Raw genomic sequence first — 25,316 nt, 5'->3', positions numbered from 1 at the left:
TTCGTCCTGGTCCTTGTTGGCCCGCTCTGGTGTGTTCCCACCGGGGACACCTCGAACCCGTCTCACCCGAGCCCCTTTCAGACTCGAGCCCATGAGGGGCCTTTTTGGGGTCCAGCCCCGGCCCACCCTGGGCCTTCCTCAGGCCTTCCTCAGGCCTTCCTCAGGCCTTCCTCAGGCCTTCCTCAGGCCTTCCTCGCCCCACACCTCCTGCACGCCCACCTGCTGTCCCCCAACCTCCAAGAGTTGTCCCTCGCCCTCCTCTGCCTCACAAGCCGCCCCAGGGAGGCTGTTACAAGCCCCAAATCATGGCGGGGTTCTCAGCGAGGCCTGGGGTCTCAGGAAAGCCTGGTTCCTCAGTGGGGCTGGGGAGCGCACAGCCCTCGCTGCACCTCAAAACCCCCACAGTGCATGTGTGAGTTGCAATTTTTTTACTTTAATTTGCAGGTTTTGCAAGGTGTGTGTGTGCTCTTCGAGTTCCTGCTCCATGCCCTTTGTTGCAAGTGGTGCCTAATAACCAGGTAATTACACGAAAGAAGCGGCAAATATGGGGTGTGGTTCACAGCCCTAGCAGAATGCATTAATATCTGGTTATCCAGCTTTGCTTCTGTTCCTTGAAATTCCAAGAGGCAAGTCTGTCTGAGACTTGGACCAAAGGGACTGAATATTTATCCTTTCCTAATCTGGCTAATACAGAGACTAAAACTAGACAGCTGCATTGCAGCTACCTCTGACCCTGATTATTAGCCACTGGTTGATTAAAACAAATCAGTATTTATGCAGTAGAGATTTAACACAAGTAAGCTAAGAATATATTAAGCACACACTGGATGCTTAAAAAGGCAATGATAGTTTGTCTCTCTGAGTCAGAAGGGCTAATTTATTACAAAACAAACTCTTCAAAGTTTTCTTGCGGAAGGAATAAATGTAGGTACACGTGTGGGGGGGCGGTATTTATTGAGAGAGAGATAGCACAAAAATGCTTAGTTATTTCATAAAGAAAGGGGAAAGGCGTAGTAATACACATAAATTAATCTGTATGCCTGTAACTAATTGTAATGATACGTTATTTTTGGCACAAAGATATGTTTGCTTAGTACCCATCATCTACTAAAGATAAAGCAGGTTTGAGTTAATCATGCTGCTTCCCTTCTTCTAGTGATATCAAACAGAATATTACCTGTTGTGTGGTATCATTTCCATAGGTTTTGGGGTACTTGAATATGAGAGATACTAAGCTGTGAAGGGCAGTGGCCCATCAGAGCTACAAAGCTGCTGTCTCTTTTCATCTGAGCTTATATGAGGTGGAAGGAACTGTACAAAGAGCCAGCAAAGGCTTATGTGTCACTACATCACAGTATGGCTGATGAGATATTTTATTTTGCAAATCAAAAGCACCCCCGTGAAGATCAATGGAATTACTCTCGATTTACAAGCACTGGAAGTGAGGCTTCTGCTCAAAATTTTATACAAAATTTGTGATTTAAATTTCAGTAGCGGTTGCATTCATGCATATTAGAACAGTGACCTGTTATTCAGACATTGAATGAGAGAAGTACAGCAGCACAGGTGTAGTTTTAATAATTTTTAGCTTTAATAGGGATTGCTTTTGACTTTTGCACAGAAAAGGTAGCTTGTGTAGCTTGCAGAGCACCCAGGGAAGAAATGGGCAATACAGACATTATAGCAGATGGAAAGATTCACAGCAGGCTTGGTCAGAGATTCAGTGAGCTTCTAAACCCTAATTGGTGTGGGATACTCAGCTAAGGCGAACTGGCATACCTTGTTTCATGCCAAGGGATTTATGCTAATCTCCCCTGCATTCTATTTGAGCATGAGATTTAATTATTTATGGTATCTTTTATTATGCCATGTATTAATAAATGAATATACCTCAGCTCCTAAAAATAACTCCACTTTATATCCCAGGGAAATAAGCTTTGTAATTGTAGGCTGTTAATATTCTTTCTCATGTATTTTTTTAGAGGGAAAATGAGTGGAAAACCCCTTCCCTTGCCAGCAGTGTGTGCCAGGAAGATGGGGAAGCGTGTCTGCAGAGAGCCCTGCAGTGTGGATTTGCAGTGTGACTCAGAGGTAAGGAAGGAGCTTTGCTACTCAAAGGAACAGAAAGCTACTACTGAAGGCATCCTGCTTCAGAAACTTGTATTTCCAGGTGTAGGGTAGTGCTGACTCTGATTTCCCCATTCTTTGTCTCCCTTTTGTTGTTTTTTTTTTTTTCCACAATGCAGGGTATAATCTAGCTCCTTGATGTGTTATTGTTAAAAAAAATCTTGTAGTAGTAAACAGAATAAAGACTGGCTTCTAACTAGAATGAAATGGTCTGTGCCACTCACCTTATCTTTAAGACCATGTTGAAAAAAGCAGGCAGGCACTAGAGATGAGCTGAGTCACCCAGCAGCTCAGAATTATGTCCCTTTGCTTCTGCTGAAGCTCAAGCTGCTCTCTTGCTGTTTAGGTAGGTGTGAGTATCTTGATTTCATCTAATACAAACTTCAGGCAGAAGAATCCCAAGTCTGGCTTTGTCCCTTGAAAACCTCCCCCAAGTTGGCTGACCTGAATAATGTGAGTTATCATGATGAATGATACAGAAATAAGAGATTGTGATGTGATGAAATGGCAGCCGTGCAGTCACATGCTACTGCTGCACCTCTGTGACAATACATTCCCGTTTGTACATTTTTCTCTGCTCTATACTGTGTAGTTAACACATTCTCAGACTAGAAATGGCATTTCCCAAGGGAAACATTCAGGTCTAGGCCCTGTACTAGGGTCTTATTTAGCACCAAGAGTTACTCGAATGAAACCAGAGTCAGTGCAAATTTCCCTTGTGCATTGAAGCCCAGTGAGGTTTGGGTTTGCCTTTTTATTTTTTAAATAAAAAAATGTTTTTTCCCAGCAGAAAGTGTAACAGGTACATTTGGGCTTGAGGTGGCTGGCAGAATGAAGTCTGCATTGTCTGCTCCTGGCCTTATTTCACCATGTTTTATGGATTGATTGATTCGTATTGATTAGATTGATCAGTTCTGAAGGAGGAAGGGGAGGGCTGGACCAGGTCCACTGTAGCAGTCAGCGCTTTGTGCCAGTATTCAGCGCCGTGGGAGTGCAGCAGAGCGCGCCTGCGGCCACGCTGTCCCTGCAGCTCCTTCTATCGATCTAACCACAGAGAAAGAGAATTCTCCTTGAAGCCCCTGGGAACTACACCAGAGAAAAGTCTAGTTAAAGACTTAGGAGTTGCCCTACAATGCTTTCTGTGTTCACAGCCACTTATTTCCTTAAAACTTCTAGTGCTGAGTAAATTTCTTTGGGATTTATTCTCATGTGTGCTAGAATTTCTACATCTGTCTGGGCTGGTTTTAAACTTTGAACCTATGCTGAACACACTCGAAAGCTGCTGTTGTATGTCACTAATATTCTGCTTATCAGAGGAATATTTTGAAAGTCACAAGCAGGAGTAGTGGGTCTCATTTTCATGCCTTTGTCCTGAAGTTAGGAACCCAGATCTTATGTCTAAAATTATATCAAAATCTCTGAATTGGTTGAATTGAAATGTGCAAGTGAAAACACTCTGTTCTGCTTTGATTCTCTTAATCCTGCTGCATTTTTATTTTGTGAATTGGAATGAATCTTACATTTTAGAAAGTCTGCTTCCTATACTCCAAACAGCCCTTTTATAATAAAATGAGGTAACACTGACATGAATTGTCAAAGGCCATATGAAATTTCGTCTGCAAGGGCTGCAATACAGTATCTGGAAGACACAGAAGAAATACTAATAAGTATTAATTTATTTCTTTTGAAAAGCTATTTGCTTTGTTTGTGCCATATATAGTAAGTACCTGAGCAGCTTTCATGATTTTGTTATTGCTCACAGCAGTTCTGTTTTGCTGTGCACAGTCACATTAATTTGCTCGCTTTGAGTTTGTTCTGTTTCTTGATTGCAAGAGCTGGAGGAAACAGCCAGTGACTTCTTTCCTCTGAGCTCCATCAATGAGTGCTTAATTAGGAGATTCATTAGCTTTGTTTACTCGTTGGATCACGACTCCAAACTCGCCCACAGAATCTGATGGCAAGTTCTTCCTTGCAGTTTCAAGGGTTAGTTCATAACTCACAGAATCAATTAAATTCATGTTCTGCTTTTGTTTGATTCCAGCAATTAAACAAGGGGTTTTGGACAAATAAAGCTCCTTTACCTTGCGAGCTGCAGAGCAATGTACGTGGTTTCAAAAGCCTCTCGGCCCATTTTGAGAGATCATTCCTTGTGAGTGATCTTACCTGTCCTAAAGCTGTCACCTGAAAAGTGCTGATTTATGATGCCATAAAATACCAAAGAATAATTGTAGCAGTTCCCAGCTGAATCAACTTCTGATGATTTGGTGAGTTTTAGAACACAGTTTTTATTCTGCATTCGTGAGTATTTACACTGGATCGGGCAAGACTGGAATCAATTGGACCTCTACGACTGCCGCCAAGTTTTAAATAATCTGTGAAAATGGCTGCATATATGTAATTCTGTTTGAGGGGTGTATGCTGTAAGAACATGTGCTTGAGGAACTGTAGGTGATAATAATAGGAGAAATTTAATATCCCTCATATTTTTGAAGTTGAATACTCATCAGCAGCAATATCCAGAGGCAAGCAGTGTATTTTTGTTAGTTCTATTGCTGATACAGTGGGTAAAAGAGGAGGCTGCATTTACAAAACAGTTGAGAGCGTATGAAAAGCTCATAATGCAGTCAGAGACTCTGTTTCCTCCAAAAAACTTTCCAGTGTGAATGATAATAAAGATAAATGTGGGTCAAGAAGAGTATTTATTTGTGGACTGCATGCACAATTAAAAGGCAGAGAGATATTATATTAATATCTGTGGCTGCAGGGAACTTTAGTGTAGTCCGAGTTCCTCATTGCCAAGATGTGTTCTTCCTTTGATCACAGAATCTGGATGAAAAGCTGAGGAATACTCTCCCTATAACTCAGTTACTCTTTAAACCTTTGAGAGATTTTCTCCTTGCTGCATATGCAGCAATAAAATTTATGTGGGCTGTACACAAAGCCACCTCTACCTTTTCTTATGTGTATTATCTTCCCTCACGCACACGTGCAAGCATTTCTTAGCAAGATATAAGCATCCCATTATTTAGTAGTCCAGCGTGTACTGCTGACCATAAAATGCAGAAGAAAAACGAGCAATAAAACTGTCTGACTGTTGTACTGCAGTGCGTTGACTGGTTAAGTTTCATGGCAGCGAGCTGAAGTTGCTCAGCTCTGCAGTATATGAATAAAAATTAGTAAAATCCTGCAGCCAGTGCATCTAATTTCCTACATTTTCTTGCCTGCATCAGATTCTTGGTATTATATTTGGCCATTAAGGATGATAGTCAAGGATTGATTTATGTATATGTGGCATAGAACACAAAGTGCAGCCCGTTGCTCGGGTTTTACACTAATGTAACTTAATTGAAACATTTGCGGAGGTCTGCAGGGGTTTAATCTCTGGCACTGCTCCTCCTAGAGAGAAAATGGCTTTGCACCACTCTAACACACAGATCAAATTATAAATGTACAGCCTCTTTGAGAGCCTCTTATGGCACGTGCTCGCTGTGAGCCTTCAAGTGCTTTCTTGATACTGCTAATAAGGGCAGATGAAAAGTTGCCGGTTTTTCTTTTTATTTGTTGGAGGGAAATGGAAATACTTCACTTCCATGAAACTGCTGTTGTATTTTCTTTTCTGCGATCCTCACAACACAAGGCAAGGCTTGGTTAGATCAGGATCAGGATACTTGTTTACAATTTCTCCTATCTTAGTGATGAGCTCTTAGCCCTTTCTGTGACTAGTGGTAAAACCTGAAATGATGAGCTAAATTTAGCTGTTCCAGACATTTTGTTTGCATCTTCTAAGCATTTGCAAAACATTTACGTGAGTACATCTTTACTGATTCTTTTCAGTTAGCTTAGTCATCATCATGATATTTTTCTTGTTTGTTAAACGTATGTTCATTAACTCTTTTCACAACCTTACCCTCTGTCTAATCCTATTCCCAGGGTGTGTTTCCTCTCTACTTAATTGATGCCAGTGGGAGTTTAGTGCCTTTTTTTGGAGACCTGGACCTTAAGGACTTTCAGTTTTAGTATTTCCAGCACTTGCATTGTCACTATCTTAGGTGTTTTAAAAGCCCGCAGGTTAGTAAAAACTCACAGCATGAATTTGGCTTTTGTATAAGAGAAACGTGCTCTTGAAATAACTTCAGCAGCACTTAGCATCTATAACTAGCCAGCCTCAGTCTTTTTATTTGGCGTTGCCAAAAGCTACTCAATCATTTGCTTTAGCTACTCCAGAATCTCCAAGGGGTGTTGTGGCTGTTGAGCAGATGGTTTTAAGTGTTACAGCAGCAGAAATGGTGAAATATGCATGTACGCTGGCCCCAGTAATTAACTTAGTTTACCGAGCGATTGCAATTGGGATGAAATTCCTGCAGCAGCTGAAAGAAACACAGTTTCTAGGTCTCTGCAGTAAATAGTGAGATAAATCTTCAAGGGTCTGCTGATTCACAAACGTGGCCATCAGAACTGACTAGAAATGGCATTAACTTTGCTTTTCAAGGAGAATAACCTGGACGTTTATTATGAGGTAGGATAAAGCACTCGAGATGGTGCTGTAGAGAATAGCTCTGAGTAGATGGGATTAGGAAAGATGAGGTAGCCAGATATATATAACCTTTTATCTCATTTTTCTGCTTCTGTTGATGGAATCCATAAGAGGATGTTTGTGAAGCTATAATAAGCGTATTTCAAATGCCGAAGCCAAACATGAAAGGTCATGTTTCACCTTTCAATGCAGGAGCCTGCGCTATGGAATAATAGAGCAGGGAAGCAGCGTAAAAGGTATTTGTTTGCAGTGAGGCGGAAATTGTCGTATTATCCACAACATTTTGGGACATGTGTAACTGGGATGCTCCCGTTGTATTGATTCAAGCTTGGCAGGGCTCTTGTTTCCACTAATCTGAGCAAAGGTGAGGTGACACAAGCTGGGTTATTTCTGTAACTAATACAATCGTAAAATCTGGTGACATCGGAAGTTTGGGTTAGGACCGGTAAGTCTGGAGATCAGATGCTCAGAGAACTGATCAGATGCTGTGAGTCTGCAGATTTTGCTGGAGAAAAGGAAGCTGTGGGGTGAGTTTGCAGCCCTGGAAGCAGCTGCTCCTGCAGCACTGCACAGCCAGTAGGAAGCAAATGCCTTTATTTGCAGGCACAGCAGAGTCAGAGAGAGGTGAAGGTGCATTTTTGGGCTGTTTCCTTGAGCTGCCTATGTGTGGGATAGCTAAGGAGGAGGAAAGAGAAAGGGGGTAGTTATTTATTATAGTAAGACACAAGGCAACCTATTGAGGTCAGTGGCCCCTGAAGTTTGATGCTGCTGTGTTCAGAGGGGGGGAAAAACCCCAACGCATTGCAGGTTTCATTTAGGCTGGCCAAGACTGTGCGACTGCATCTAGGGCTTGCCTTGAGGGGCGGAATTACTATCCATATAATCTGACCTAAATCATTCCTTTGGAAGGCTTTCCACGCCTTGGAGCAGCCTGCAGTGCACTGAGAAACACCGGGCACAAGGGACAAGGCTGCAGGATGGGCTAATCCTGGATTTGCAGGTCCCCAGGGGAAGTGCTTTGGTGGTGTGTGCTCCTCCAGCAGCTCCTGCTGGGAGTTTGCCCCATGGTGCTGCAATTTACGGCTCAAAAGGGAGAAGAAATTTTGATGTTTTTGACTTTTCAGGGAAGGAGATGGAATCTGCCCACGTGAGGTTTAATAAGTGCCTAGGACTGGTGTGTCGGGATAGCAACAGAGGCAGGTGCAGCCCGAGGGGAAAACCTCAGTGAAGTTCTCTGTGCATCCTTAGGGAGGGATGGGATGTGGTGAAGGGGGATTTGACCTTTTGCAAAAGCAAGAGGAGGGAGCAAACTCTCTTGCATTGGCCCTGGGCAGTGTCCCCTGCCCATCACCACAGGGATGTGATGGTAGGACCCTGCGCTGCATTCCCTGTAGTGGGAATTTACGGATGGTAAAGTCTTGCTGGAAGCAGAGGGGGAAGGGATTGTTTGAGTGGCTGCTGTCGAGGGGAGTTTAGAGAAAGCTTTACTCATTCTGCCTCGTTCCTCCTCCCCGTGCAAAGCTGCTGCTTCTGCAGCAGGTCCAGTTTCTGGCAAAAGTTCAACGCTGCACCAACTTTCAAAGGCGAGGAGAAGGGAGGGAGAGAGGAGGAGAGTCCCGCATAGAGGAGGAGCTACCACGGCCCAGGCTGCCTTTGGCCAGAAGCCCAACTGCTGCAAGCAAGAAAAGAATCGGCGAGAGCCGGTCTCCCCTTTCCCATTCAGCAGCAGTGCCTGCTTTGCCCTGGTTTTCATTAAACTAACAAGTTTTCAGTGGCCTTATCGACTCCAGACATCTGTGCCAAGAGGGAGTGTTTGTGACTTATACTACAAAAAACTCCCCCAAAGTAGCCAAAAATGGTGCAACAGTGGGTATCTATGGGATCAGAACAACTTTCTCCCAGGGATTTTGTTTTTCCCTAAGCATTCTGAGAGAAGGGGACAGGTAAAATTTGATGGGGATGGGAGTGGGGAGAAAACAGGCCATTTACCACTCCCAAAAAATCGACAACACCCGAGAGGAAGGTGTTAAATAAGGAATAGAAAGGTAGGATGGAAACAGGTAGGAAATCAAGACAAGCCTCGCAAAACATGAGCACGTCCCTAAAGCCTTCGCCAAGTTCCAGCTTGCAAGGTGGCGTTTGCAAGCAGCAAGTGCTTCTCCCACAGGAACTGGGACCAGTTCTGCAGTGGGGAGAGCCCAGTTCCCCACTGGTCAGCATGAGGGGATGAAGTTCTCCCTGCCCTTGTACACTGAGCAACTCTTGGGGACCGTCAGAATAAAGCACGCAATTCCCTTCCCACGTGTACCTGTGTATGTATGTCCTGTAGGAGCAGCCTTAATGGTGTGGGTCTGGACATGCTGTATTATTTGCTGCTTATTTTTTTCCTTTTCTGTGCTATGACAGCTATTAAAGTCAGCGTTTTGTAGCTATGTGATGATTAGATGGGGTGCAGGAGAGGAAGAGGAATCGGCTGCTCTGCTGCTCCCAGTGCGTGGGAGGCGAATACAACAGCGTTAACAGCATCTCTGCAGCTCGGCGGGAGGGAGCGGGGGCTCTCTAGGTGGCAGGGGGGAGATGGATTTGACTTTTGCAGCTTTGCTGCTGCTCTCCCGAGGGAGCAGGCTCCGTGGGTGCTTAGCGAAGGCGATGGCTGTGGAGGGAGCTGCGGATCTTGCCGCTATTTGCAGGGAGATTTTAGGGCAGGGGGAGAGCAGCTGTTGGTGGGAGGGGGTCTGGCATCCTGGGGACTCTCTCCTGTGGCTGTGGGTGCTGGGGACGACAGGCCCTGTGCTGGCAGCCGGGAAGGGCGATGGTGCTGCCATCCTCCCTTTTTGCCGCAGAAGGATGCTGAGTCACCCCTGCAGCGCCCGCTCCTCCTCTCGAACTTCCCAGCCCTCCCTCCTCTCCCGCAGTGACACTGATGGAGACGGCTCGCACCGCTCTTCTCCTCTAGCCTGACTTATCTCGCTTGGTTCCCCCCCCCCCCCTCATTCTGGGTCCCAACCAAAAGCAGGCATTGCTTTAAAATTAAAATTTATCACTGTAGCTACCATAAGGTGATGCTGAATCTATTTCTTCTTTGGTAATGGATCTTCCTGTTCCTCTAGAGAGCAGCAATAATATTTGATGAATGCAGTGGATGCAGCAGCAATTTTCTTCTTTAAAGGAGCCCTCCTGGGCATTGAATCAGCAATGATTATCCATCGGGCAGACATTTCTTGGAAGAAGGGCTGGGGCGGAGGGAACATGATTTTTGTGTGTGTGCTTTGCTGGAATAGGCAACAATAAAGCACTCTGTGCCTCTGCTCTACAACCTATTCCTTTTCCTCAGAGATTGCTGCAGAACATCTCAGTAAAAATCACAAAAATAACTCCAAAGTGTGCAGCTTTGGGGAGGATGCTCTGCAGGAAAAGAGGAAGGTGAGAGATGAATCTCAGTGCAGAGCTGTACTTGTTTCACAGAGACTGGGGCTTGGGGATGCTGACTGAATACTGACGGCTGGCACAGAATAAAACTTCCATCAACATTTCACTGCTTGTCCTTTCCAAACGTTAGTGCCAGTTCACATCCGCAGTGCCAGATAGGAATTTATTAAAGGAAGGGCCTTGGCCTCCTGAAAATCAAAGTGCTTGTTTGAGCAATACTTGTCAGTGGCTGACTGGCTAGAAGGGTAGGAACTTAAACACTTGTTTCTGAGCTCTGAAATCCTGGTTTCTCAGGAGCTGCTGGTCAGATGCAGGAAAAACCTTTTCCTTTTTCTCAGCCTGTGTTCCAGAATGTGCTTGTGTACCTATTGTTTCCCTTTTCAAACCTGTTTTTAGCTCAGCCGTTCCTCGCCGCAGGTCTTGGGGGGTATGCGGATGTTACATAATGAAATTATCTTTCTCGTAGAAAAACAAGAGGGTTGGAGTGGAGGCTTGGAATTAGGAAATCTTTTTGTCAAGGCCTGCAATTTTCATAAAGTTATTTATATAGACAGAAGCATCTGTCTGCTTGTAACATCAGTTGCGTCAGGCTTCAGGATTCCATTTGAATAGCTTTAAGGGGATTACTCAAGCGAATAAGGGGTGTGTGTAGGAAGGCTGCCGGTCTTCCCTTCCCTGTGTGTCTCTGTCTTCCTCCCACACTTACCATCAAAGTCTCTGAGCCTTGTAAACGGATTTAGAACATTTGGAACTGGTGCCCATGGATCTTCTCCAGTAGCTAATGGGCAGATTGTTCCTAATGCACTTTGTGGAGCTAGAAAGGAGTATTGAGGACCAGGCTCTTGAAATGTAATAGTTTATCAAAGAAATAGAATTAAAGGATGGAGGAAAACAAAGGGGTGAGGAAGCATCAAGGTTTTTCCAGCTATTTAATTTCCATGTGTGTTTCTGTGTGTTTAATTGACTATAATAGAGTAAAACATTATCTTATTCTTGAGCTCTTAATCTGTAGATCTCAAGATGCATCACACATACTAATCAGTTATCTTCAAAGCAGATTTGAATTGTCCTGCCTAATTATCAGTTAAAGAACATTTAAGTGGTATTTGCAATGTTTTCTGAAGGTGGCCCTATTGCATTTCCTTATTATAAGGACCACGGTCATTTAATGGCTTCTCTTGAGTTGCTCCAAAACTACAGCACCGCCAAGTGAAACCCAAACAAGGACATTTTTGTTAGTGTCTTATGTTAATGCATTTGATTATTTGTTCTGCTTAAGAATCTGATCAGTAGCTTTTCCAAATGGAGAATGCTGGCTGTGTCTTTTCTGCATTCTGTCAGCATTCGGAATGATTATGTGCAAAATGAAAACTCTTATTTCCCCAGGCTAGTACACCAGATATGTAAACCATCCTATTAAAGGAGTAATTTACTTAAAAAGGCACAAAATTGGCTTGCCATCCCATGAATAATTGGAATAAATATCTGCCATCTGAGCCCTTGCTGCAGCCACTAATACAGATGGAGATTTGCGAGGTTTGGCCGGACCGTGTGTTGAAAGTGCTCGTGTGTCCAGACTGAACCGCCTTCTGGGCTGGGGAACTGCAGATGGGCCTCCTCAAAATCCCTGAAATGCCCAGTGCACTTGGGTGGCAAAACAGGCAGATGTGAGCAGAGGGTGGAACAGGCCATGTTTATTCCAGTCTCTGTCAGCCCAACTTAGGAAAAGCTTTATGTTCTGTTGGGATCTGACGATTCTTTGTGCATAACATCCTTTGTTGTGCAACAGTTCCTATATGATTAACTATGTGGGAGTGAGGGGTTATATGTACGCTTTAACATCCTGGCCCTCACGCTTTATGGGATCAGAGGTCTGGAAATGGGACGAGAATGTAGAAATGATAGCTTTCCATTCCTTTGGGGCACTGACTAAATCTTTCTGTTTGGTATTGCCATAGCAAGTAATAAATCCAAAGACCAGAGACTCAGCGTGATTGCTTTTATTTCAGACAGGTTGTCTTCTGGTTCTCCAAAGGATGAGACCATTCCAACCACAGTGTTTTCAAGATCTCACACTGGCGAGTCACATCACTGGCGTCTAAGATGATGGGTGAGTGCTGCAGCTTTGCTGCTTTTCTTGGTAACATATTGTGAATTATTTATGCCAGCTCTTTGTTGTCCTGGAGGCTTTGATGAAGGGAGGAAAATGCACGAGTGTGCAGCTTCCCTTACAGACCACAGTACAATGGTTTATGAAACAGGTCCATCAGCAGGTAATAGACTTGGTTACAAGCTGTTGTAAGGACAGGCTGACCACCTACAGGGCTGTCACGTATTAGCTGAAGTTGTAGCAAGAAGAAATTTACTGGACCCTATCATAGAGGATCTGTTATTACCTGGGTATAACAAGTATATTCTTCTCTCTCTTACATCTCTCTGAATCTGGTGTTATATTGGCAGTATAGCTTGGAAAAAACTGTCGTGCGTGTCCCAGTTTAAAGAGATGTGTAAGCATGAGACTGACTTTAGAAAATAATGTGAAACTGGTCATGAACACTTTTCATCAGAGCATGAACGAGCTGGCTCCCATTTTGGTAGTGTCTGAACTTCACAAAACTTTAGTGCCCATATCTCCCATGCACACGTGTCTGTAATGGAGCAGCATTCCCTGTTTAGTAGCTGGAAATGGCACAAATATTGATGGACTTTCAAACAGAGCTAGTCATGTAACAGCCTTTTATTCCTGTGCGTCCCACAATGCATCTTGTCGGAGTTTTGTACTCTTGAAGGTCTCTGTAGTAATGGCTTTAAGTGATTTTCTGAGCATGTCCATGGGAGAGCAGCAGCCTGAATTGAGTTACATCATTACCCCAGAAATACCCTGTTCTTGTGATATATTAGTAATAGTTCTAATAAAAAATGAGGGAAGACAAATGGGCACATAGCTACATTTGTCACAGAGACAGGGTAAGTGCACGTAACTCTTTTTATATATGGTATTATAGTGAAAGGCAGGTGTTGTCTTGCCTGCCGCCCCAAATTCTGTATATCTTTGCTTGTGCACCATCTCTTACTGCCTAAAACCTCATCCCATAATAAAGCAGGTTGCTGAAGAGCATGTAGATTCTATTACGTGTGCAGCTGCTGCAACATTTTTAATTCAATTTGTTAAGGGATATAGACGTCAGCTCTATTAAATTATCTGCCTATGAGAGATGTGGGATAGGAGGGACCATTAGCAAATGCCATATGTTAACCTCAGCCTTGTCCGTTCTGTAATATACGTTATGAACAAAGGCATATTCCCATTTGTAGTTACCTCATATGAAAGAGACTTAGAGGGTCGTCACATCCATTGTTTGTGCAGACTAAGGGATGAGGTTTGGGCGAGGGAAAGGGGCCGCAGACAGATGCAAAGTGTGTGATGGATGTACCCGATTACAGCGTGAACAATAGCTGAGGAGAGAGGATCATGCTGAGCTTAGTGCTGTGAGTTTACTCAAAATTTAATGAGCCCAATCTGCCACCTTTGCATCCAGGACGAATTTTGCCATTGATTGGAAAGACAGCAGAATAAGGCCCAATATCAGACACTGAGTAATGTCATTAGTGCATTTGTGCTGCTATTTGTTTTAAGAGCTACGAATCCACTGCTAACAAAACTTGCACATGCTCTTGCCTCTGCTGCACAGAAAGGTAAGCCAGGGTTACCACGTGTTATCCTCTGCTCTAAAGTGATGGCTGCACAGTTAGACCTTGAGAAATACCCCTCGCATGTCATGACTCTCAGTTCATTTCTCACACGTAGTGGCCTAATTACTAGTCTACCTTCCTGCCCTGAGAATAAAACATAATCAAGGGGTTCTGAGGCTGCTCTAATTAGGCCTTCCCTTCCAAAAGCTGGGAATAAAATCCAGAATTTTCTACCAGCAGACCCCTGTTGTAGCTATTTAATTATCCCGTTTCCTTCAACAACTTCTTATTGGAGTGTTTTAATCCAGTTTAGACTGCTGCTTTTCAGACCACTTTATCTTGCTTTTAAGAGCTATTCAGTATCTCACATTATGGTTTCCTGGTTTAGGATTAGACTCTATGTACCTCCGTAGCAGAAATAATATGTCAAGAAGGAAGCTGTCTAGAGCATAATCACTTGCAGTCTTTCTAGTAGCTTGGAGTCATATCTAAGGTTGAATTTCCTTCCAGGTAGTCATGAAGGCCAATCTGATTAGTAGTGTTTGTGCATGGAAGTCATCTTCCATATTAGATTATTGCTGCTTTTCCCCTATCAATCATTTGCCGATGTTCATTGGTTGTGCTGCTCCAGGCTCAAATAAATCAATAAACAGGATCCTGTCCTGCAGCCTTGCAGCTGATCAATGGGCTGCTTGTAGAACCTGGAGATCACATTACAAGGGCAACTGCTATTGTGGGTTCAGCAGATGTGGCTGCGAGCTGTGATTCCGCATGCAAATGTGATTTAAAAATAAAACAGTGTCTCCCTGCATCTCAGCTCTCTGGTTTCCAAAATGACCTGTTCACTCAACCTCTTGCTAGAGCACGTTTTTTAAAGACTGTTTTATGTGGTGACAATGGCAGGACCAGAAATTTGTTCAGCTTTCCTCACTATTCTGTTCTGAACAAGGCAAAAAGAATTGAATGTCAGAAAAGCCTTCTTTAGCCCATCTTCATTGATCGGTACCGGTGGACACAGTGTCCTAATATACACTGACAAAGCAATTAACTCTCGTTATTCTGCCTGATTACCATCCTGAAGGGCCCAGGTGGAAGCAGTGTTGGCTCAATGCAGTTGTGATGGAGATGAGCAATTCAGGGGATCTTTTAACATACTACAGTCATGATTTCTGCAAAAGTGTACGTTGTATTTTTGTCAATATGGCTCTCTTTAGTCACTTATTGACATTCCTAGGTGTGACATTTTAATAAGGTCCTCGCATGTCAAGGTAACGTGATACTAAAATGGTGAGAATGCAGTAGATTTGTGGAAGTTCAGTAGGAGGAACTGTACAAGCACAGGTTCCCGCAGAGAATCCTCCTCTTTTCCACAGCTAACGCTTCCTATATTTTACTCTTTTGCATTTATAACAGACGCGTTCTTTTGAAATGCAAAACAGTGGCAGAAGCTGTTGTATGGAGAGAACTCTGAGTCTGTAGCTGTGCTGGATCTTTATTTTAATAACAGGTGGGATAACAAACATGAAAGGAAAAGCTTTTGAGGAAGAGAGGTTTGTCTCTTTCTTACCAACCTGCTAATATTCTCAACCACAACTGCTTTGAACTGTTATGTTCCAGTATACATTGCATTTCAGCCTGAACTTTTTGTAGATCCTGTGATTTTTAAAGGGGATATCGGACCACAGGACTATTAAGAGGTTATAAAATGTCACATGAAAAACTGAGAATCACCTGATAGGATCCAAATTTTTAGTAGCAAGTCACCATGTGCCAAATCCTGCTTCCTTTACCTCTATTTTAGCCAAAGAGTGTTTTGCAAGGATGGGCTCAAGAGGGATTTGACCTCGTGTCTTCCACACGATCCTTTTTGTCCAGCCTGGCCATGGTGTCTCAGAAGTGCCTGTTGAGTTGTCCAGCGGTCAACGGTGACAGCGGAACATGACACTTGTGCATTGGCAGATTACAGCAAACAAACTGACCCTATGTATCCCGCCTGTCAATAATCCAGGCAACTCTATTCTTTCCAAAATAACTGCTCTCTTTTTTCTTTCCTGCTCTGTCTCTTCTCCCTGCCCTCTCCCCCTTTTTATTCCAGTAGGTAGAACCAGTGGTGTATAATGTAGACATTTCTGTTTGGGCTGAGATGGTTTTCACATATACGTATGTCTTTATACTCACCAGTGAGTGCTGTGGCTCGACTGAATCACTGCTAAATCACCTGCGTGTAAGGGAGAATCAGACCCACCTGCTTAGCAGAAGCCACTGTTCTTTATTTTCATTCTGACTGCAGAGAGAAGGATTCAACGCGTCGGCTGTCAGCAGCGAGACAGTACGTACCAGCCCTGGAGCTGCCACAGCAAGCCAGAGCACTGAAAAGCTACTGACAGATTTCTATTTCTGTTAATGGGAGGTTTAGGCAGTGATGCGAATACAAAAGAACATTGTTTTCTCTGTTAGGTGCGTGTACCTGGCTTATGCATAAGGGCTCAATGTCGTTCTTGTTTGCATTTTCACAGGGCATCTGTTTTTTCTTTTGTTTTCCATTTCCTCTATAACTGGACACATTTCACTGCTTTCCTCCACACCATGCTATATTTTGTCTTGATTTTCTTTTCTTCCCTGCAGCTTCAGGCAGTTATTCTGTTAGCAGCTACTTGTGATGAGGGATGGGAGGAAGGCAGAAATGTAGGCTTGGAAGCAGAACAGCAAGGCGGATGGTTCTGCAGCACATCCCCTTGTCCATGCTGCATAGTCATTAATAAAGTCCCAGGGGGTTCTCTCTGCTCTCTGGCTCAGAATCTGGGCTGCCCTTCACAGGGGAGCAAGGATAATGCTCATTCGGCTCTTCCCAAATTCAAATAGGTCTGACCTCTGGGACTGCTCTCATTTCTTGTCTACAGCAGCTCTCTTGCAAGCCAGGGACAATCTAGAGTAGGCGAACTGCAAAATATTTGGTCTGAATTTCCTCAGATCCTTTTACAGCAGCTTTATACAAGTGGCAAGGAAGAACAGCAGTCCAAGATAAATCTTGCTGTGTAATGGATTGATTTGTTTGATAATCTCACACAGATGAAATTTTGATCTTGGAAAGAATTCAGGTCAATTGTGAAATTAAAAGTGGAGGGCGTTCCTTTAGAAAGTGTTTCCTTCACTCTTCTGACTGAAAGCGTTTGCTGAAGTTGACCTGGATTTACAAAGAGCCGACTTTTCATCAAAAGTGTAATCAAAGCCTCTAAGAGAATTGGTGTGGAACCTGCGCCTCAGTTTACCATATAACCCAGGTGGGTTTGGGGAAACTGCCCTGTCACGCGTGCCTTGTAGTGGATCTTTGCAATGAGGAGCCAGGAATCAAAATTCTCAGGCAGGCATTTGCAAGCCCTGTCCTCTGCAGCAAGCGCTTCCCAACTGAAAAACAACTAACTAAAATACTCTTTACACATATACCCCCACACATATACATTGAAACTCTGTTGTGAGGACATAGGGTATCTGTAGGGAATACAGATCACTTATATCCTGCGTTTCTAGCTCGAATACTGCATGGGTTTTGAGGCAGTTTGCTCTGAAAAGGGTTAAGGTTTGTGCAGCAGAGGATGGAGCCTGAAGGGCAGCGGGTTGTGCTGCATCTCACCAGGGTGTGTCCCACCACTTGCTGCAGTCTGTGCTGCAGTGAGCTTTCCATCGTGCTCCGGCTGTCTTGTCTCGTTAACCCTCCCGATTTAATGATAATTGGAGACAGCGACCGCGTTCAGACATAGCACTGGTGTGGCTGTGGATCTGAAAGCACTAATTAGCCCGTGAAGGATGGGAGACTTTGTCCCCACCTTGCTCACCTGGGACTTAGTCCAGAAAACCCCTTTTCTTTTTCACTGATTCTGGGCTGTAGTGAGTGGAAAGGTTCTGTTGTGTATAAGAAGCAGCTAGGCAGAGATTTCAGCACAGCACTTCCAGCATGTCGCCCTGTTAGTAACTTCACACAGTCATCAAACGTTTTCTGCGGCAGTTGCTGAATGGTGCTGAATCAATTTGGCACTTGCAAGGAGGAGATTATTAGGCTGTTGAGTTTTCTTGAGGTTTTTAACAGTCCTGTAAACTCATTTTACACACAGTCATAAAAGACGGTGGCTTTTAAAAGTACTGAGAAGCAGTTTTCAGAAGATTGAAAGGCAGATTTTGAAATGATCCTCTGCCTTCCAGCTGCAGTGCCAGCTCTGCTGTGCTGGGCAGGCACCGGCATAGGGTTTAATTATACTGATCTTTCCATAGTCCCCCGAGTGTTTGTTGTCTCTATGTAAAAGCATCTATCTGTAACAGAAATATTGAAATCTTGCGAATTTGTGTATTACAAACTTGGTAGACAGTGCTTGCAGTTATTTTTACATAGAAAGGCGGCACTTTCTTAGTGTACCTTGTAATTTATTACTGCTCTGACACGAAGTGCTGCTATAAGCAGAGTTCCAATGTACTTGCTGTTTCATGCTCAAATCTCAGCCTTTTTTAATTGATGTTTTGATCATATTATGCATCCAAGACTAGATCATTCTTCTAAGAAACCGAAGCAGTGGCAGGTATTTTGTTAACCTAAATCCAAAGGTAATATTTAACCAAAACAAAACTATAATTTAGGATATAATTCAATAGCAATTTGCACATTCTTCCAGACTCCTGCTGCTGGCTCATTTGTATGCATGGACTCCTGCAGAATATGAGGCATCCAGATAGAACCTATCAGGCTTCCTGCTAATATTAAGGACTGATTGGAAGATCAGCCGTGGTAATTATAACATGGCAGACATAATTTCTCCTTGTCTGTGAAGTGTGCACTGCACTTTTGGCACTGGAAATGAGATAAGTTGTTCAATTCCCTCTGATGTTGTGAGAATTCACAATTCTCTGGCGACTTCAGAGCAGATTGCAGTAAACTGTCAGTGGGTAGCATTTCTCTTAGAATTATACAGCACATCTATTTTGGAAGAAAGTGCAGAGCCAGACTTCAGAGCTCATTGAACGATGTTACAGAGCAAACTGTTTTAAACTGCATGAAGAGTGAAATGCTGCTGATTCATCTGGATCTTTCCTTTGGCAGAGATGAGCTCGAGTGCCACCAAGTGCCAGCGCACAGACAGAAACCAGCCCTGCCCGATGGACACAAATCCAACTGATCTCTTTCAGGGAGCACAGAGATCTGCAGCAGGAGGGTTCTGAGCTAAAATAATCTCTGAAATGCAGAAATATGAAGACTTGAAGTGTCCATTTACAGCCTAGATTCTATCAGAGCTGTAAAACTTATCGCAACTTAACTATTAATTACAGATTTAGCCACATTCTCAGCTTGAATTTGTTGGCTGAAACAATGGTTCAGTAGTTAATGTACCAGACATGGACCCTACAGCACAGTTTAGACTAAAAAGGTACCAGATGCTTTGTTTGTGATCGTGTCCTTTTCCTCACAAGCCAGAGATTCAGTGGAATTGTGAAGGGGTGGCCTGAAAACTAACGAGAAGTTGCTGGGCTGGATTTTGCATACAGGGAAAGAGCTGGAAAGGACCTGATTCTGTTGGGCTCTGAAATGCTCGTTCTGCAGGTGGCAGGAGAAGGGATCCTGGTATGAAACTGTGGGGGAGACAGTATGTCATAGGAATGCATTGATCTTATGTAATGCTAGAGAAGGAAGCTCGCCAGAACTGACGTAAATAGAGAGCTGGAACATTTTTAGGTATAAAATCTTCTTAATTCTCAAGTGGACTCTATCTGCCAGGACTTGCTGTGCTGGTATTTATTTCTATACCACTCAAGGTGATCCAGGTTTGTCCTGCATTCCTTTTGCTGTGTTACGAGAAAGGACTAATGCCTGGAGGTTAAAACTCAGGTGATATAAACTCTTGCTATTCTCTTCCCATTAGGAGAACCTTCCTGAATTGTACCATCTCTGGCAGTGTATTATCAAGAATTTGGTCTTTTTTCACTCCTTGATTTCTTTTAAACAACATTTGGAAGACTTTATCCTGTCTAATTATACTGGACTGCTCCAGCAGTTCTTTTAATAAGTCTGGAATACTTGCAGGAGAAATTAAACCTATCAACTGCAATATGAGTAGACAGCCTTGTGTCTTTTGCAGGAGGTTCCTCACAGAACAGGGACTCCAGCCCAGTGGAGAATTGTTCCCTACAGTGTATTTTCTAATCATTACTTGCATATGAATCTGGTATTTCCTAAGTGGGCAAAAACTATGGTAGCCTATGAATTTTCCTTTTCTGTCTTAGAAGAAAGAATGCAGAGTCCCTTTGCCCCGGGAAGACGAGATCAGTCTGTTCCCTGCGGTGCTGAAACGAACGTTTCTGTGTTTATAGGGCTGGGGATGGCTCCATCACATTGTACATGGGGCCTGCTGCTGCCTTCCCTCCGTAAAACAAGGCATTGGACTGCTACCAATGCATCAGTCATCCCATCTGGTACGCTCTGGAACCAAAGAGAGCTGAATCACCAAACTGAAGAGTCAGAGCCAGTCCCTTAATTGATGGATTTCTATCTGAGGGTGTGAGAACCATTCAAAGGCCTGAGCGGTGTCAGGATGTCACTGAAGGCAGCGAGTGGGGCTGATTTACTGCAGCTGACATCCAACATTCTCATTTGCCTTCTGATGGAGGCTTTGCACTAGTAATTACAGATTGCACATGAGCACACATAAAAAATGCACATATTTCCTCTTAGGACCGGAGGCTCCATCCTTTTTGTGCAGTTATGTGAGGTTTCTATTTAAGTAGTATGTGTCTCTCATTTCTATCTCAAGACTGGACCAATGTCCCAGGCTGTCATCTCTCTAGTTGTTACTGCATAGTGCTTAATCCTCACCATGAAAGCTGGTGGTGGATCAAGCACTTTGTCTTACTCCAATTAGTCTTTGATGTCAGTAAAGCAACAATATAATCAAGTCTTCCTGCCTTATTCGTGATGCAGTTTTGATGAAGAAATTAATAGTTTTGGGCTGCTGTGTTGGATTTATTTAGGCTGCATTCCTTGGGCAGAGTGGTGACAATCTGTTCCTCTTCGATGGCTGTGCTGAGCTCACTAATTAAAATCCAGCCGAATAGGAAGACAGTGGGAAGCTTTTTCTGAGCTACTACAGGGAGTTACCAGTTGCCAGCAAGTAATTCTATTTTCTTTAGCTTGGTTGGTTGCTTGTGCTTTGCTAGAGGCAGTGCATACATTTCTGAGCGCCTGGCAACAGTGATCTGACGTCAGCCCAGGCGCACTCCTGAGCTGCAGAAATCGTGTCCCTTGGTCCCTTGTCACCGTGGTCTCCCCATCACCGAGCTGCGTTTTGCCATTGCAGGGATAGACTGTGGCTTGGGTTTCCTGACTGCGCAGAGAAGTGAAAACGTTATGCTTGGCCTGGCTAGAGATGGGGTTAGAAACAGGGCTGGTGGTGGGTGTGTGGTACATAAAACATAACAATAAACCAGGGTTGGCATGGTGTACAGAGGGAAGCCTGCAGAGGGTATTTGATACATTACTGTGAAGTTTGTCTTCAGTGTGGATTTTAAAAATCCAATAACCACTCAATCACTTTTAAAATTTTGGACTTACAACTTTGAAAAGTGCAGGTGTTTTGAGCCGTAGTTCATGTGCACAGCGTCAGAGAATCCTTACAGAGCATGACTCCACAAATACACTTTTTGTTCTCACGCAGAAAATACCGAGAGCACAACTGAACAACGCATTGATCTCCTCTTATGTCTCTGTTGGTCCCAAAATCGCCAACCAGGCTGTGGCCTCTCCAGAAGCTGATCCAGGGCTGTGTGATTCTGCAGGGAAGAGCATCCCAGCCCAGCACCGGCCGTTTCCACGCTGATCTCTCAGTGGCATCTAGTGCTGAACACAGGTAACAGCACCTTCTCACAGCCGCTTGGGGCTGCAGTAACCTTGAGGGATTCCCCTGAGACAAAGCACTTTCTATGCACAATATCCACTCCCACATGAGGGCTGTATGCTTAGACCTCTTAAAATCCATTATTTCCAATGCTTTCCTTCACCCTACTTGCCTTTGACTTTGGTATTTACTGATATATTTGTCATCAATACTCACTCTAAGGGATTTAGGATGTCCACAGCCCTCAGCGCTCATCTCCATTTCCCCATAGCTGAGATTTCTCCATCTCGTTACAGTCGTAAAAGTTTTTTGCTTTTTCTGGAGGGATGAAACAATCCAATACATTCTTTGCTAGAACAAACCTCGCACTATGGGAGCATCACGACAACAGAGAGGGTGTCTGTGAATGTTTCTGAATGTTCAAGCTCTGCGCCTCTTTTGCGAGGTTTATGCTGGAAAGGGAGGGCAAGAAGGGACTAAGTACACGGGACTTATATTTCTAGAATGGAGGGGTTCCCTGGAGGAGGATTCTGGCTCTGGAGAATCAACACCGAATGAGACATTACAAGAAATCTTGTTTAAAAATGAAAGCCTGTTTCAAGCTGGAGAGAATTGACGTGCACAGAGGACTTTGAAAGCTCTGAAGACTGTCTGTTACCAGCAGGGATGCACACATCAGGCAGTACCCTAGGAAATTGTATTGCTATTGTTTCTCAGTGTTGGTTCTTCATATTGTGAATGTGTCTCTTTCCTCTTTTTCAGTGGGAGAAAAGGGAAATAAGACAGTTGAAAAAAAATTAGACAGATAAAACTCATTAAAAGAGTCAGTATTAGATGAATGGAGAAATTCTCAGGGCTATGAATGTATCATTTGTGTGCTCATTTATTCCTCTGCAAATAGAACTGAGTCATAAGAAGCATACAGTCTTTTTTTATTATAAAGTATACATCACGTAATCAAACTTTATGCTTGTTCAGAGCATTTCCTATGAAAATCTCTAAGCTGCTTATGCAAAGAAATCAAGCCCAGCAAGTAAATATAGGGAGGTTTGTCTTTATTGAGGGTGCAAACAATGTGCTGTATCCAGAACCCTTAAGCTGTAGATTAATACTTCTGAAGAGCTGCATATAAATGTTAATTGTTGTAATAAAATAAGGTGCATCCCCATCTTTACAGGTCAATACTAAGTGGACATTCGTCTGAGCCACAAAAAGTATATCTGGATATTAGATTTGGTGTGATCTGGATGTTACCTTGGGTGCCTTCATTGTTAGTTGTTAGGCCTAGAAGCTGCAGCATTTAGGATTAGCTTGAGCTCATCAGCTCTAAGATTGATTTGATTTTTCATTCTATCAGCATTGATTTATTATTGGAGAAATAATTACATATGATGGTAGAGACAAACAGGCATCAAACTGCTGTGAGATCAGAGGGCTTCTAACTTAAATAGGGGGGTTTGGCTTTCTGCTAAAATCTGCTAAAATCAGAGACCTGATTTTGTAGTAATACTTTTCATATCAACTTCCCAGGAGCAGAGGAAGGAAAGAGTACTGCTTTAAAACAGGAATTGCTGATTGCAGTCTGCTGAAGACAAGTCCGAAGAGTTATTGGAAGCTCATTTCCAGCCTTGGAAATTTTGATTAAATCTGACCACGCTACCCCCTGCTGAGGACACTTTCGGGAACAAGCTCTTCAGACATTAAAGATGTAAGAGAGACATTAAATATAAAATAGTCGATATTCATGATTTGGCTGTGATGGATAGATACTACAGGCATTGCAAGAGGGCTTCTGCTAATAGGCACTTTGGAATTAGCCAGTGATTTTAATGAAAATGCCTGCCAGCACTTCCTCCTCTTCATCTTTCACATGATCTTGAAAAGGAGGGGGGAGCAGGATTACTGGCACAAAAGTCAGATGTGAATTCAGAGTTTGCAGGTCTCTTGGTGCCTATTGTTTTATTGCAATTGTGGCTCCAGTTGAGAGTTCTGGCCTCAGAAAACTCAACCTGGATTTGCACTGGAGTCAATAAGCAGAGTTTGTCTAAGATACTAAACTACTGCCTAGAGCAAAATGTGTCCCTCATTGATTAACACTACTTGCAGTTCATGCTCTTACAGCAAGAATTTTGCTGGAATCCTTATCTTTCTAAAGATAGTCTGAGCATTTCTACTGACTTAATCTCTCAGCTCCTCAGGTGTTGGTAAAACACCTTTCTATCTGTTTTTAGTGTTAAAATAAATGTGATCACAGCTTTCCTGACACGCCAGAGGCTGTGCTGCCATCCAGAGACCTGGACAGGCTGCAGAGTTGGGCAGGGAAAAATGTAATGAAATAGAACAAGGGCAAGTGTAGAGTCTTGAATCTGGGCAGGAACAACCCCAGGTTCCAGTATAAGTTGGGGAATGAGCTATTAGAGAGCAGTGTAGGGGAAAGGGACCTGGGGGTCCTGGGGACAGCAGGGTGAGCATGAGCCAGCACTGGGCCCTTGTGGCCAGGAAGCCAATGGTACCTGGGGTGGGTTAGAAGGGGGTGGTCAGTAGGTCAGAGAGGTTCTCCTGCCCCTCTGCTCTGCCCTGGGGAGACCACACCTGGAATATTGTGTCCAGTTGTGGCCCCTCAGCTCCAGAAGGACAGGGAACTGCTGCAGAGAGTCCAGCGCAGCCACCAAGATGCTGAAGGGAGTGGAGCATCTCCCGTGTGAGGAAAGGCTGAGGGAGCTGGGGCTCTGGAGCTGGAGAAGAGGAGACTGAGGGGGGACCTCATTCATGTTTACAGAGATCTAAAGGGGCAGTGTCAGGAGGATGGAGCCAGGCTCTTCTGGGTGACAACCAGTGACAGGACAAGGGGCAATGGGTTCATACTGGAACACAGGAGGTTCCACTTAAATTTGCAAAGAAACTTGTTTGGGGTGAGGGTGTCAGAGCCTGGCCCAGGCTGCCCAGGGAGGTTGTGGAGTCTCCTTCTCTGCAGACATTCAAACCCGCCTGGACACCTTCCTGTGGAACCTCAGCTGGGTGTTCCTGCTCCATGGGGGGATTGCACTGGATGAGCTTTCCAGGTCCCGTCCAATCCCTCACATTCTGGGATTCTGTGATTCCTCATCGTTCCATGTGTTGTAAATATAGAGCAGTTATGTATTCAGTAATCTTTTCGTTTCTCCTTTTGTCTCTTGCAGTGAAATGTCTCTTAGGGTAGGTGAAGAATGCCACAATAGCAGCAATAACAAAGCTGATTTTTCTACCAGGAAATTAACTGAGCTCTGCTGTATCTCACTGATTATTAAACTGGTTTAATTTTCCATAGTAAATGGGAACAATATAACATAATAAACCCCACAGTATGTTAGCATTGAAATTAAGTGTTTTATCTGCAATACATTTCTACAAAACATTTATTTCCACAGTAATGATTCCATCAGATAGGACAAGGGGGCTCGGGCATATTCATGGTGTGAATGGTGTCATGAAACACTTATTGCCCTGGAGACGCTTTTTTGCTGTTCAAATTTAGCAGAATTCTGTGCTTCCTTTCACAGCTCCAAACCATTCATGGAGCTGCTATATGCAGTTGCTTACCTAGAAAACAATATTAGAAAGGGGCCAAAAACGTAACCCTATGACCATATAGTTCTGTAGAAATGATTCAATATCCAGCTGTT

The 25,316-nt window shown here is 43.7% G+C and overlaps 1 protein-coding gene across 2 annotated transcripts in view; it reads left to right on the top strand.

The window, feature by feature from the left end:
• The first annotated feature begins 416 nt into the window (after positions 1 to 416).
• DOCK5 (dedicator of cytokinesis 5) overlaps positions 417 to 25,316 on the top strand; it is a 98,854-nt gene continuing 73,954 nt past the window's right edge. Inside the window, exons 1-5 of one of the 2 annotated variants that reach the window (XM_071799462.1) lie at positions 417 to 518; positions 1,983 to 2,091; positions 12,104 to 12,200; positions 21,475 to 21,666; positions 23,185 to 23,362. The gene's annotated coding sequence lies outside the window, so the exon portion shown is untranslated. Of the gene's footprint in view, positions 519 to 1,982; positions 2,092 to 12,099; positions 12,201 to 21,474; positions 21,667 to 23,184; positions 23,363 to 25,316 lie in introns of both variants that reach the window. The other variant, XM_071799461.1, reaches the window with a different exon arrangement.

Source organism: Patagioenas fasciata, chromosome 26 (genome assembly GCF_037038585.1).
Source record: "Patagioenas fasciata isolate bPatFas1 chromosome 26, bPatFas1.hap1, whole genome shotgun sequence".
NCBI lineage: Eukaryota > Metazoa > Chordata > Aves > Columbiformes > Columbidae > Patagioenas > Patagioenas fasciata.
Note: the sequence above shows the minus strand (reverse complement) of the source record. Positions and strands in the feature narration are given on the sequence as shown.